We start from the raw sequence: 14,126 nt of genomic DNA, 5'->3' as shown, positions 1-14,126 counted from the left end.
GGACTTCGACCGAGCGCAGATGGTGCAGGCTCCAATAAACTCCCGAACATCCTTTTCCATTTTAGGCCAAAAGAATCTCCTGCGGAGGAGAGAGAGAGTCCTATGCACTCCCCCGTGGCAGGCGATACGGGAACTGTGCCCCCAGGCAATGACGTCAGACCTGAGGGACGTGGGAACAAAAGAGTGCCGTCAGGACAGGGGGTGTCACAGGTCTCCTCACCTTGGGCATTTTTGACGCGGGTTTCAATGTCCCAAGTTAGATTGCCAACGATGCAGGTAGCAGGTATGATGGTAACAGGAGGCAAAGCATCATCAGGGCTGAACTTTCTGGAGAGAGCATCGGGCTTGGTATTGCGGCTTCCGGGTCTGTAAGTTATCGTAAAGTTAAAGCGATCAAAAAAGAGACACCACCAGGCTTGACGGGCGTTTAGTCTTTTGGCTGTGCGTAAATAAGCTAAATTCTTATGGTCCGTCCAGACAATGAATGGGTGAGTTGCTCCCTCCAGCCAGTGACGCCACTCCTCCAGTGCCAATTTAATGGCTAGCAGTTCCCGATTTCCCACGTCGTAGTTACGTTCAGCCGGGGATAATTTGCGGGAGAAGTAGGCGCATGGTTTTATTTTGCTGGAGGCTTCCTCACGTTGGGAGAGGACAGCTCCTACCCCAGTGTCTGAGGCATCGACTTCAACGATGAATTGCTTGGTAGCGTCAGGTTGAATGAGAATGGGTGCAGAGATGAACCGAGATTTTAATTGGTCAAAGGCTTCTTGGGCTTGAGAGTTCCAGGTGAAGGGCTTGGAGACGGAGGTGAGCTGAGTGAGGGGAGCGGCTATGGTACTGTAGTTACGGATAAAACGGCGGTAGAAATTAGCGAAACCCAGGAATTGTTGAAGTTTCTTTCGGGTGGTAGGGGGTTCCCACTGGGAAACTGCTTCGAGCTTGGCCGGGTCGGGGCGAATCTGACCGGCTTCAAAAATGTACCCCAAAAACTGAATCGAAGTAGCGTGGAATTGGCATTTCTCTGCCTTAACGTAAAGTTGATTCTCGAGAAGCCTGGATAAGACGAGACGGACGTGATTTTCGTGTTGAATAGGATCGCGGGAGAAAATGAGTATGTCGTCGAGATAGACGAACACGAACCGGTTAAGGAAATCGCGGAGGACATCATTGGCAAGTCTCTGAAAAACGGCGGGGGCGTTAGTAAGGCCGAAGGGCATCACTAGGTATTCGTAGTGGCCAATGGGTGTGTTAAAAGCCGTCTTCCACTCATCGCCCTCCTTGATGCGTACGAGGTGATAGGCGTTTCGAAGGTCTAATTTTGAGAAGACCTGGGCCCCCTGGACCGAGTCAAAAACCGAACTGATGAGGGGAAGAGCGTACTTGTCTTTGATAGTTATCTGGTTGAGTTCACGATAATCAATGCAAGGGCGGAGGGTTTTATCCTTCTTTTCTACAAAGAAGAAACCAGCGCCTACTGGAGACGAAGAGGGGCGAATCTGGCCGGAGGAAAGGGCTTCATGAATATAGGTTTCCATGGCGGTTTTCTCAGGGCCGGAGAGATTGTATAAGTGGCCCTTGGGGAGCTTAGCGCCAGGAAGTAGTTCTATGGCGCAATCATAGGGACGATGTGGTGGTAACGAACCCGCCTTACTTTTACTGAAAACTGCTTTGTATTCGTGGTAGCAAGAGGGAACGGATGATAAATCGATGTCCTCGAGCTGAGGAATAATAGCAGGAGGAACGGGTGGAATAGCTGATTGAAGGCAGTTAGCCAGACAAAACCCACTCCAATTGGAAACGCGTTGCTTGGCCCAGTCAAACTGAGGGTTGTGGACCTTAAGCCACGAATAACCCAGAACAACAGGACTGTGTGGGGATGTGGTGACGAAAAACCGAATATACTCGTGATGGTTACCAGAAGTGATGAGTAACACGGGTCTCGTGCGGTGGGTGATGCATGAGAGATGTTGACCCCCCAAACCGGCGGCGTTGATGGGATTGTCGAGGGGCTCTAAAGGGAGAGAGAGACGGGAAACCAAAGAATGATCAATAAGGCTTTGCTCAGCGCCAGAGTCTATGAGGGCATGAGAATCAGAACACTTAGACTGGAAACATAGCTTGACAGGAACATAACAAAAGTTATTTCGGGTAGAAACAACTGACTTATCCTCCCGTGGCCTGGCTTTTACCGGGGGGGTACGGGGTTTTAAACGAAGAGGACACTGAGAGACTTGGTGACCATGACCCCCACAGTAGAAACATAGCCCTTCTACACGACGTTTGCTACGTTCAGCTGAGAGGCAAGAGAGACCAATCTGCATTGGTTTATCAGGGTTTTTACGTAGAAAACTCGGTGGTGGAGGTTCTAGGGCGGGCGGCGCTGTAGAACTGACCATGGTGGTCTTACGTACAGGATGCGGGCGTTCATGTTGGCGTTCTTTAAGTCTGATGTCAGAGCGCAGGGAGGCGGCCACAAGTTCCTCAAAAGAGGTGGCTTCTGGCTGGGTACATAAATGATTTTTTATGGTTTCATTGAGTGATTGGTAAAAAACACCCCGCAAGGCGGGATCTGTCCAGCCTGCCTCCACCGCCAGAATGCGAAAATCTACAACATGGTCGCTGACTGACCGGTTGCTTTGTTGGAGATTGAGGAGTCGCCTGGTGGCTTCTTCTTGCTTGCGAGGTTGGTCGAACACGAGTCTGAACTCGCAGATGAAGCGTTCGAACGGCAACTGAGCGATGGGGTTGGCGGCGAGGAAGGCTTGAGCCCACTGGAGCGCCTTACCCCTCAGGGAATTAACAATCATCGTAATCTTGCTGTGGTCTGTGAGATAATATCTGGGAGCCTGCTGAAGTAATAGTTGACATTGGAGTAAAAAACCCCCAAAATTCTCTACATTACCAAAAAATGGCTCTGGCTGGAGACGGTAGTTTTCTGGGTTGGCGGTGGAAGTGGAAGGTTCCAGGTTGACTGAAGGTGGAGCAGGGGCTGGTGCTGCGGAACCTGAAAATTGTCCAGTTAATTCCAATAAAGTTTGTGACAAACCATCGAGGCGGTGAAAAAGTTCTTGTTGAGCTGAAGCCATTTTGGAAAGGGCGTCGGCTTGGTGTCCCAGCATAATGCCTTGATGATTTACGGCCGAACAGAGTCTTTCCGGGTCAGCTGGGTCGGGGTAATGGCCAGATCGTTCTGTCATGATCAGATCAAGGTGGACCCAGATGCTGCAACCCGGAAGGAAGAGGCAGGTATGTGAAAAGGTAAGTAACTAGTTTTATTTTGAAGGGGCTAGCGGATCCAGTAGGGGAGAGCGGCGTGCAGCTTGACAGCGGCTCGTAGACCAAGGTGAGCACGGAGATCTTACAGCGGCGTGACCGGAGCTCACAGCAGTGGCGTGAATGGAGTCTTTTGACTGCAACGTGGCTGGAGTTCTTGGCGGAGGCGTGGCTGGAGTTCTTGACGGTGGCGTGGCTGGAGTTCTTGAGGAGCGTGAGGGATTCAGCTTCTGCTCGCGTCGGCTGAGGACTCGGGAGACTCTCGTGGGAAAGGCAGACCTGAAGCACAGCAACAGAAGGTAAGCGAGGCAACATGACACAGAGGGCCAGACAAGGCATGAGGTGAGTTTAGCACCATCAGGTTTAACGATCTGGCGAAGAATGCTTGAGGTGAGTCTCCTTAAGTAGCAGGTGCGTGGATGAGGTGATGAGTCACAGCTGAGAGTCTGGAGCAGAGCTGGGAGGGGGAGGAGTCTGACAGGCCACCATGACAACGTCACTCCAAACTGGGGGGATAGCCTCCACCTAGAACTCAGGGCTGGCACCAGAGTCCTCAGCACTGAGGGAGGGGGGAAAACAAGGTGGATTACACGATAAAATGCACAATTAAAGCAGTTCTAAAAGAATTGTGTAAAAATGCTAAAAACAAAATAAAAGAAACTCTCGAGATGTAAGTCCGCCCGTAGGGTGCTGCTCAACGGAGCGCGGCCGAGCTTTTATTCTTGTTGGTGGTGGAGGAGGATTCAGGCGTGATGCCCCGTTTAGTCCTCCGTCGCTCTGGCTCAAAGGCAGCTGAGGAGCACCCGGGCCCGGCAGAACCCTGGTCAGGAGTCTGCAGGGATTCTGATCACGAGCGGTGACAGTTCCTTAAAATATTTCTAGCATTCAATATATAAGAAGCCGCAGCTGTTCAGCAGGTGGGAGTGTCAGAAAGTCCCCGGCGCTGCAAGAACAACGAACGTTACCAAAATAAAAATAAAAATAAAAAAATAGCTTAAAGGCAAGCGCAGGACTTGACCCTCGCCGGCTCACCAGACAGACTGTTCGTCACCTGGGAGGCGCGCTCCATTGCAGAGGCTGTATTTTGCTTCAAAATCTGTGCCTGCAGGTCTCATCCGGAGCTGAAAGAGCATGTCAATAAGAAGCAGCGAACAAACTCCTGTCATTAGCCTACCACCGCTACTTTACCTGTGAGGCTAACCAGAGGTGTGCAAATTGGAAGTGGGCGGTTCCAATGGCCAAATGCTGCCCATGGCCAAGTGAAGGCTTCTTTGCTTTTTATAGCGCCCCATGAGGCCACTGCTAGTAATTATCCTGCTTACTGCACCTGAGCCAATTAATCCTGCCACACTATCATTGGGGCTTATAATAACAAGAGGTTGGATCACTCTGCAAGTTTGCAAGCTTGTTCCATGTTTAGGAAGGTGCTTTTCTTGGCTAGTTTCAATTTTATTTATTTTTCAGGGACAGTGCACATTAAAAGCATCAATGCAATGAGCCAGAATTAACATAATGGCAATTTTTCATCTGTTGTCCCCCATTCAGGGACATATGTAAAGCTATCATATCAGTGAGGCGGCAACAGGCCATATTTTTTCCTGAGTCTTTAAAATATACGTACCCTCATAGACTATGTCTCAGGCAGTATTGGATGTGCCAATTTAATTACCTGGATGAATTTTTGCAGTCTCTGATTAAAGTTTTCCAGCAACACAGGAGTCTCCTCATCCCATCGTTAAATACTGAAGGTAATGTTTAAAGAAAAATGTAAAGTGAAGTATCTCATCAGATGACCAAACTTACCTAGAACAAAAGGGGATGTGCTTACTAAAGAGTATACTAGTAAAGTGGATGTTCAGCACATAGTCAGAGGAGGGCCCTCCTTCTAGAGTTTGCATCATTTTCTGTCTGCCAGTGAGAAGTTGCGTTTTATGCAAATGGTTTTGGTGACAGCACACAGAAGAATGTTCCAATCGTGAATCGTGAGTGGCATCAAAGTATACCCCTCTGATGCCTATAGAGAGCTACTTCTATGATGCTTCTGAGAACCAGGGTTAATTCCTTAACCATATATTTTACTTTCTGAGAAAACTGAAATTAAATGGCAATAAATGATTACCACAAATCCAATTGATACTTCGATGTGCATTGATCTCACCCATAAGACTAATAACTGGAGACTATCAGAGCTGCTTTCAAACAGTACATTTTTTAATATCTGTTTCAGAACCCAGTTGTTACTAGGAGCCTCTCTTGCCTAAAAGGATCCATTAATGATCTCAGCAACACCTACACCACAGCTCTGCTAGCATATGTCTTCACACTGGCAGGAGACATGGAGACTCGTGCTCACCTTCTGCAGCACCTTGACAGAGTGGCAGTAAAAAAAGGTGAGTTATCCTCTAGCTGAAAATCATTCATTGTCTAAACTGTCAGTTACATTGTTGATTGCGAATTTATTTTTTAGGAAATGTCATCTACTGGACTCAGACTGCAGATGAAACATCTGACTATCTGTCAGTGGAAATCAGCTCTTATGTCCTGATGTCTTTACTCAGTACCTCCCACACTGCTGAAGACCTGGGATATGCTTCAAGCATTGTTAGGTGGATGATCAGGCAACAGAACTATTATGGGGGGGTTTCTTCTACCCAGGTACAGCAAGAGTCAAGCTCTAAAAACCCACATTTGGTTTTTGTTTACCTCCCCTTATCTATTATTCAGCTGTTGTTAAAATTGAACATTTTCAAGTAGGGTAATTCTAAAAAAAACTTTTTTACCCACAATCTAATTACACAAACTACAACCCATGTGGGCTTGTTTTGACATTGAAGTAGAGGAAGGAATTCCACCTCATTATCCAGTCAACTGGCTAAAAAACATTATAACAGTGTTTACATTTGATGCTAGAAAAAGAAATGAGTGGAATCAAACCCACAGTCTTTCTGTAGTTCTGAAAACAAAAGTAATATGTTTTAGGGATGTCTAGACCCGTCTTGTGATCTAAAATATTGGCCAATCATGTGGTTTCAGACTTGAAAGAAATGTTGTTTCCCCTTCAGGATCAGATATTTAATTTATATATTTTTTTTTGTTTTAACCTTGTTATGTCACATAAATGCCTTAATACAGGGGTGTCCAATTCCAGGCCTCAAGGGCCGGTGTCCTATATGTTTTCCAATCAACCTGCCATTAAAGCTCCTAATTGGCTAAACACACCTGATCCAGGTAATCAATAGCAGAAGAGGCAGGGTGTCTGGAAAACTAGCAGGAGGCCGGCCCTCGAGGCCTGGATTTTTGGCACCCCTGCCTTAATAGAAGTTTGCATATCGTGGATAGAATTACTGCCATAAAGTGCAGCAGAAAACAACACTAGTTTGAGCAGGAGGCTGGCCCACAAAACCAGTTAAAATGTGTTCTCCACATTTGATCCATCCCCTGGGGGAGCGGGGAGCAGCAGGCACAGCCGCGCTTGAGAACCATATGGTGGTTTAACCCCCCAATCAGGCTCACCAACTCTTAATAAATGTCTAAGTCTATGAAGACTCTCATTCATTCAGGTTGATTCCATCATAGTAGTAGGTTTAGGGGCTGTCATCTGGACTTCGTTTTAAAGTTAGAACCCTTAACCCTTAACGACCTGAAAGCATGTAGGCTAAGTTGACAATTCCATCCAGTTTCAGGTCTGACTCCTCCCCCATGAGCGCATATATACCAGCTCTTCTACCAGCAAATTTAGAATTGACAAAGCTTCTTGGATAAGAGGTGAAACGTCTTCTAACTTTAAAACTAAGTCCAGATGACAACCCCTAAACCTACTAATATGATGAACTCTTAATAAACATTTAAACAGACAGGAAGTGTCTTTTGCTGTTTGTCTTAACACAAACAACCTACAAAGGCATTTCAACAGAACAGATCGGATTTTTGTTTCTTTTTAATGAGAATGGCTCTCTTCTGCTGCTGACAGAGACAACAGTGAGATGGCTGCAGAGTGCAGCCTCTGGGAAAAGGTGATTGGGAAAAAAAAAACCCAAAAATCCATAATGTCTCAGAGACAACAAAAACTGATAATTGTAAATTGATACAAGCTAGTTATGAAAACTCATCATATTAATGCTACAACAATGATTATGGAAGAAAGTCATTGCTCTAGTTTTTTATGGAGATGTGAATAACATGACAAAATGTTCTGAAGATACTAAAGCTACAGTCACCAAACTTTGTCACATGACTATTATTAACTCACTGTCGTACTGGACCATTTTTTTTAAATCACCTGTTTTTGCTAGTTAACCATTTTTTTCTTGTTAATAGTTACACCAATTTTACTTGACTGTTCAAGCTACTTTATAGAAGTGCTCTGTTACAGTGTTAAAAAAAATTGGGAGCAACCTGGATCAGTTTATGACTTTTTTTGTTGTCATTTTCTTAAAAATGTTTAACAAAAGTATCAGGTCGGGACTATGTATCGGTATCAATAATCAAATGACTTGGAATCAGATTGGGGATACAAAATTCTGCTTGGGATATCCTTAATGTGTTTTCTTTTTATCTACCTGTTATGCTATGACAAAAAGTATGTATTTTCTCTGAAAGCTCATTGGTTCAAAGCTAACATTTTTTCACTTTTTCACTACTTTGTGTTGAAGGACACCGTAGCAGCCCTTCAAGCTCTGGCTCTTTATGCTACAGTCGTATTCAGCCGGAAGGGCTCCAGTACAATTACAGTCCAGTCCCCCAGTGTCCAACTGCAATTTGATGTGAAACCAGACAACAAACTACTTTACCAAGAGAAAGTGATGAATAATGCGACTGGAAAGTATACCCTACAAGTAAAAGGGTCTGCATGCTCCTCAATCCAGGTAAACAAATACTGACCATAAAAAGGGTAAAGATGGGATGGAAAAAGGCCACTGGGCCGAGAGGCAAAGACTTTATAGAATCAAATTGTTGTACAACTTTTCATACTAGTTCTGAATTTTTTAAAATATCATGTAAATCTTCATATAATTTTCTCCTATTGTTTCTATCAGAATTGATTTAGATGTTTAATGGAACCAAAACAAACTTTTATTTAAATACCATTGATCACTGTAGTGAAGACAATATCTCACTATCTATGTTGACTTTTCAGATTTCTCAACATTACAACATCCTGCATCGCCCCAACATCAAAACTTTGAGTGTGGAAGTTGATGTAGAAGCTGAATGCTCTGCTGTATCTCAGGGCCACAAGTTAACTCTGCATCTGAAGTCTCTGTGCGTGAGCCACAAGCAGATTCTGTCTCATGATGCTTCCTTTTTAGACTGCCAATCCTATGTATACAGATACCATGGAAATCAGTCAAGTACCAACATGATCATCTTGGACATCAAAGTTCTCACTGGATTTGTTCCAGTAAAAGACTCTTTGAAGAACGTAATGACCAGAATTTTGACACAAGTCTGAAAACGTTTTGCTTTTGACTTTATGAGTAACAAGAGACAAACTGTTGTCGTTGCAGCTAAAAACTTCCTTTATGGTGGATAGCGTGGAAGAAAAGCAGGATCACATTTTCATTTACATTAGGGAGGTAAGGGGAGTCCTGAATCTAAGTGATGATGATCTCTAGATCTGAGCATGTGAGTTGACTTTCTCTTTTCTTTTGTCAACAGTTAAGACCATGGGAAGTCATTACTAATAAGTTGAAGCTTGTACAGCAGCTGCCAGTACAGAACTTGAAGCCTGCCTTGGTCAAAATCTATGACTACTACCAGCCAAGTAAAAAGCCTAAATTCTGACACTTTACTTTCTAAAACATTTAAATCCTTTTATTACATAGTTTTTAATAGAGGAGACACAAACATTGGAGCAGCAATATACATTACATTCACTCCGCAGAGCTTATTAGCAACATACAGGTTGACAAAAGTGGAGGGTGTTGTGTTTGAGACAACTACTTTCTGGCAGAGAACTGGTGGTGAGCCGAGCAATAAATAAGGTAGGTGAAAAGATACATACAATGAGGATCATAGCTGGAGAAGACAGACACCAGGAGTGGCAGAATCCTGATAGGCCCATTTCTCTTTTAAACTTCAACACCATTCTTTGCCAGAAAGTATATCGTGAGTAGCATTTACACTATTTGGGAGCTTATGGTGTACTCTTAACACAACTCTTCTCTTTTTTCTTTTCTTTTGGTTGTTGTTGGATTAAGCATCCCATTTTGTTTGCAATATGTAGCCTCTTTTCTTCTTTAGATCTGTGATGTGATATTCTAAGTTTCTTTTCTTTTATTCCTTAAAAATGTTGTAGCCTCTCCTCACCTGAGGATCAAAAGAAATTATTTGGGGAAAGAAAGAAATTTGGAAACCGTAAGAACCTCCTGTCAATTGGCTTTAAAACTTCAGGTTGTCCTCGTAGTTGTTTTAGATCTTGTTCCCTCATTATCCACTGAATGTGAATGACCAGGTCAATCAATTCTTCCATCTCTTCCTGCACTTCCTTTGCCACCAGTTTGTCTTTGAGTGTGCTGTCAAGACCAGGAAGAAGAAAAAAAACAAAGTCTCATCCAGAAAGCAAGTGCTGACACTCTGATCTAGCGAAGGGAGGTTCTGGTCCTTTTGATGAGGGGAGGGGTTCAAAACATCTGTGTCCAGGGTGAGAAGGGTCAGTCATGATCCATACTGCACATCATAAAGAACAACATCTTACCACTTTGAGGAACTGGGTGATTGGGGTTCTTAGATAGTCTGTGGAGGTGGAATGGGTGGGTGCATGGAAAGAGGTCTATGGGTTGCCAGGTTATTTTTCAAGGTGGCAGTAGAATTCATTTAGGCTGCTGGCTCTTTGCAAGTCATCAATAAAGTGAGGGGGCCTTTGGCTTGTACTTTGCCTGACCCTTTTACCACATAAAGGCCAAGTCATTACCTGGCTGCTATTGTTAAAGTTTTTCGTCAAACTGATTTAGCATTTTTCAGCTCTTTGCTAAACCTGAACTTGGGCTTTTTATAGGTGTCCTTGTCCCCACCCCTGAATATAACCGCAAATGCTACAAAGCATGACTGTTTCTTAGAGTCTTAAGCTTTGCTGTGAACTGGGGGGTTTGCCATTAATATAACTCATACTAATGCATATTGGAATAATACTTTCTTCACAAAATGAAAGTATGAGGTTGCAGTGTCCATGTAGTCTTTTAGACCATGAGAAGCAGTCTTAAATGCCCTACAATTACTTGTATCCAGACAAGGGCAAAGTCCTTTACAGCCTCACAATTCCACTTCTTGGAGTACCTGAACTCAGGTCTGGAGAGCTTCAGTGTCTGTCTGTATGTAAGGATCATGCAGATCAAAGACTCGTTGAACAGTCCAAACCTTTCACAAATGGTTGTGTAACAATGACCCAACGTGTTATCCTGCATGGTGAGGCATTCAACGAGCTGTTTATATGTAGGAAGTTCCTGGCTCAAACGTCCAACAACAGTATCTGATTCATGAGTGCACTTTGAGCTTCATGCTCACTTGGGCTTGGCAGGATGTAAACTGCAGCCAGAATTCAGGCGTTTCCAGCCCTGTTCCTTGTGGAACCTATGACTAAAATGAAAAAAAAAAATGGGTGAAAAAAGCAACTTAAAGTACACAGTCCTGACAGAACTTGGGGTATTGTTTGGACATAATATGTAAAGCCACAGGTTTACATGACAAAGTTGTTCTACACCTCCTGAGTGCATGTATGCAACTTAAGGAAAGAATGGAGCTGACAGGCAGGCATGGGGAAGAGGACCTTTTCTTTAAAGAGGATATAATATGTTGGTGAGTAATTGTCACAGGTGCACAAGTCAACTTGGCTCCTCCCCCTACCTCATAGGCACTTAAAAAAAGACTAAACAAATGACCACACGAAAGTAACAAAGAGGTCCAGGTCTGGAGTGTCAACACATGTTTTGCTAAGCTTAACTGCTGCAAACAATTATGCATTGTTTGAAGTTTATTTGGTTTGTTATGCATTCAATCATTGTCCTCTTTTTTGTCCTGCAGGTGACCAGGCTGAGACTCTATACATCTCCAATTGTGCTTAAAGAAACAGTTTGTGAAAGAACTGAGGAAACTTTTCCAGTTATTTGGTGTTCTATACACTCTGTCATCAGTTTTTTTATAAGTCTGAAGTAAGAGCAGAGAAAATTCTGTATTTGTCTGGTAGATGTAAACATTTTGTTTTGTACTTAATTTGTGGAAAATCTTATGCATTTACTTGTTTACCGGTGAAAACAAATTCTCTGTACAGTAGCAAACATCAGCAATTCAATTGAAATATTGAAAGTGTTCTTCTATTTTAGTGAAAGGTAAGGACGGTAAATACAAAGACTATGAAATAAATACCCTAAACTCCATGATGCCTGAATTTATTTTTAGTTATGAAAAAAAATCAAGTTTGTCTTTGCATTCAAGTAGGTGCTAAATTAAATTGACAGTTTATTTTAATATAGAACATAAAATAGATATAATTTTAGGTTTGTCACAAAATACAGCAGCATCTCTAAAAAACAACTGTTCCCATCTCCAATACCAAGAGACTTTCATTTGAACAACACAATTATTTCAAGTATTTTCACTTTTATGACTGCCATACTATCAAACCACAACTTTGAGCAAAAAAATAAACATTACAAAACACAACACTTAATCTGACTGTCCTTTTAGCCTGGAAATTGTGCACTGCTTTATTCTCATTTTGTCTAATTAAGAATAGATGCTAGGTTCTCTCCTGCAGCTGCAGCATTGGTGCTTGAATATACATAATGTGTTCCATCAGTGTCTTCATCACTGCTCCCATCAGCTGACCGCTCACCTCTACAGCTGTTTGCACCACGTGGTGTAGAAATAAAGAAATCACTTCAGAAAAGAGCAGCCATTTAATGTATTTAATGTGTTTACACTATTATATTCATAGATATTACAACCAGGCTGAAACTTTACACATCATATAATATAGTTCAGAAGTGGATTCCTCATCATTGTCCCACAGACACAGCTGTCAGTCCTGAGTCGAGGATTACGTAATGGGTTTCTGTAGAATGATTCATTTAGATCATTCACTTATAGAATTAGAGATATACAGAAAATAATTAACACAGATTAAATCTATATCACCACAATATTTCTGACAGAATCATAAGTACTAGCTGGACTGGCAGTTTCTAAAGAGAATATGTATGAGTGTGGTGCGTCAGTCAGAAACAACAGCTGATTTGCAGTCATTGTGGCAGAGAGTAACCATTGTGGCTGAATGAGATGTTTTAGCATAGAACACAAATCGTCAAATATCTTAAAAAATATTCATCATAGGTACTCCACTGCTTCGCGGTACTGATATAAGTATGCAATAAGCATGTATATATTTGTATCTATGAACAACTTACCTTAGATTGGACAATTTTTCCAAGATTGCTGCCAACAATGCCTATGCAACACCAGGTGATTTTGTCACCAGAGCGAGCAGGGAGACCAGGGAGATCCCACTAGAGCAGTTGGTCATTTTGAGGAGCATACCCCGCAGAAAACACTGGAGTTAACATTAAATGTAAAAAGAGTAAATCCCTAAAGGAAATGTAGCCAGTGGAAATAATGTAGCCTGACAGACACCAAAACTGGGGTTTGATAAAGCAATTTATTGTGTTGAAAGACCCCCATCCCCATCATCTTTGGATCTGAAGGCGTTCCCAGTGATCTTTTAATTAGACCTATGTGTAACGGTTTCAGTTTCTTTGTGTTTTGTTCCTTGATTTCCTGTTTTATTTTGTAGTATTTCCTGTTTTGTTGTTGTTTCGAGTTTTACCTTGCCCCATCAGTCCTGAGTGTTTCCACCTGTGTCTTGTTGCCTTGTCTGTATTTAAGTCCTGTCTTTTCCTTCCTCCTGTGCTGCTCCATAGGTTAATGTTTCCCCGTTCCTGTGTATTTCGAGTTTCGAGTTTGAGTGTTTCTAGCCTGCTCTGCAGTGGTTTTTGGTTTGTCTTTAGTTTTGTTATTAAACCCCGTTCCCCTGCAACCTCCTGCCTCCTCTCCTTCTCTGCGCCTGGGTACTTTCCATTCCCCCCGTAACACTATGCTGTTTTAGCCAAAATAAAGAAAAACCTGTGTCACTCTGTAGAACATAGTTTCTGCAGGGCTGCAGAATGTCATTAGAAATTTTGCCTGTGTCGTGGGCCAGACTGACTGCTGTTATTACCAATTACTGATTTGATTACCAAATGAAATAGTTTTCATGCCAGAATTTTTATGTTCTTAATACAAGGTAATCAGGTATATTGATCTTGTCTTTCCTTAAAAGTGCACTTTGGTGTAGAAAAGTAAATTATATAGGTCTAGTGTCTTGCGGTAAAGAGAAAGCACTTCCAAAGGAAATGGTTGCCTCCTGACTTGTAATTGAGGTACCCATCCCTAGTTTTTCGCTGTCTTCCACACTTTGGAACACTGGAAATGGCGGCGTTTTCTTTCCAGCTATGCATCTGCAATGGCTTCCTTATGACCCAGAGTCCCGAAACATAGATTGTTCAAATTGCGCGTGCACACTGAGGTTCATTTGTTAAACTAAAATAAAATAGGACTTTTTAGAATGTTATTGATCCCATAACGGATAAATTATATTGTTACCATAACTATGTTGAAAATGCAATAAAACAGACTGTAATACAGTGATCTCAGCCCGCATGTTGTCAGTGCTAGGCGACAGCAGCTGAGAAAACAATGCACCAGCAGATAGTTACAGACCCAGAAGTGGTGGAAAACCAGTGACGTGCGGTGAGGTGTATGGCTGGTGAGGCACTGAATCCTCTGGATTCAGATTTACAATGAAAGAACTCAATATGTCACCT

At 42.8% G+C, this 14,126-nt stretch overlaps 2 long non-coding RNA genes and 1 pseudogene across 4 annotated transcripts in view; 1 reads left to right on the top strand and 2 right to left on the bottom strand.

Annotated features, from left to right (window-relative positions):
- Positions 1-11,916, top strand: part of LOC101160335 (alpha-2-macroglobulin-P-like) — a 35,861-nt pseudogene extending 23,945 nt beyond the window's left edge. Inside the window, exons 28-35 of the transcript XR_013647102.1 lie at positions 5,501-5,663; positions 5,741-5,928; positions 7,926-8,138; positions 8,411-8,535; positions 8,605-8,695; positions 8,781-8,849; positions 8,932-9,037; positions 11,293-11,916. The product of XR_013647102.1 is annotated as an alpha-2-macroglobulin-P-like (transcript). The remainder of the gene's footprint in view (positions 1-5,500; positions 5,664-5,740; positions 5,929-7,925; positions 8,139-8,410; positions 8,536-8,604; positions 8,696-8,780; positions 8,850-8,931; positions 9,038-11,292) is intronic.
- LOC144981455 (uncharacterized) lies at positions 3,252-3,759 on the bottom strand. The gene is made up of 2 exons (XR_013647103.1): positions 3,629-3,759; positions 3,252-3,552 (listed from the first exon to the last, which is right to left on the bottom strand). It is a non-coding gene; the product is annotated as an uncharacterized LOC144981455 (long non-coding RNA).
- Positions 4,025-4,519, bottom strand: LOC144981456 (uncharacterized). 2 transcript variants are annotated; one of them, XR_013647104.1, is made up of 3 exons: positions 4,462-4,519; positions 4,325-4,394; positions 4,025-4,216 (listed from the first exon to the last, which is right to left on the bottom strand). It is a non-coding gene; the product is annotated as an uncharacterized LOC144981456 (long non-coding RNA). The 2 variants fall into 2 exon arrangements; XR_013647105.1 differs by having other exon boundaries at positions 4,080-4,216; positions 4,306-4,394.
- Positions 11,917-14,126: the final 2,210 nt, after the last annotated feature.

The sequence above is a fragment of the Oryzias latipes genome, chromosome 13 (genome assembly GCF_053564925.1).
Source record: "Oryzias latipes strain Hd-rR chromosome 13, Olatipes_Hd-rR_3.1".
Taxonomy (NCBI): Eukaryota; Metazoa; Chordata; class Actinopteri; order Beloniformes; family Adrianichthyidae; genus Oryzias; species Oryzias latipes.
Note: the sequence above shows the minus strand (reverse complement) of the source record. Positions and strands in the feature narration are given on the sequence as shown.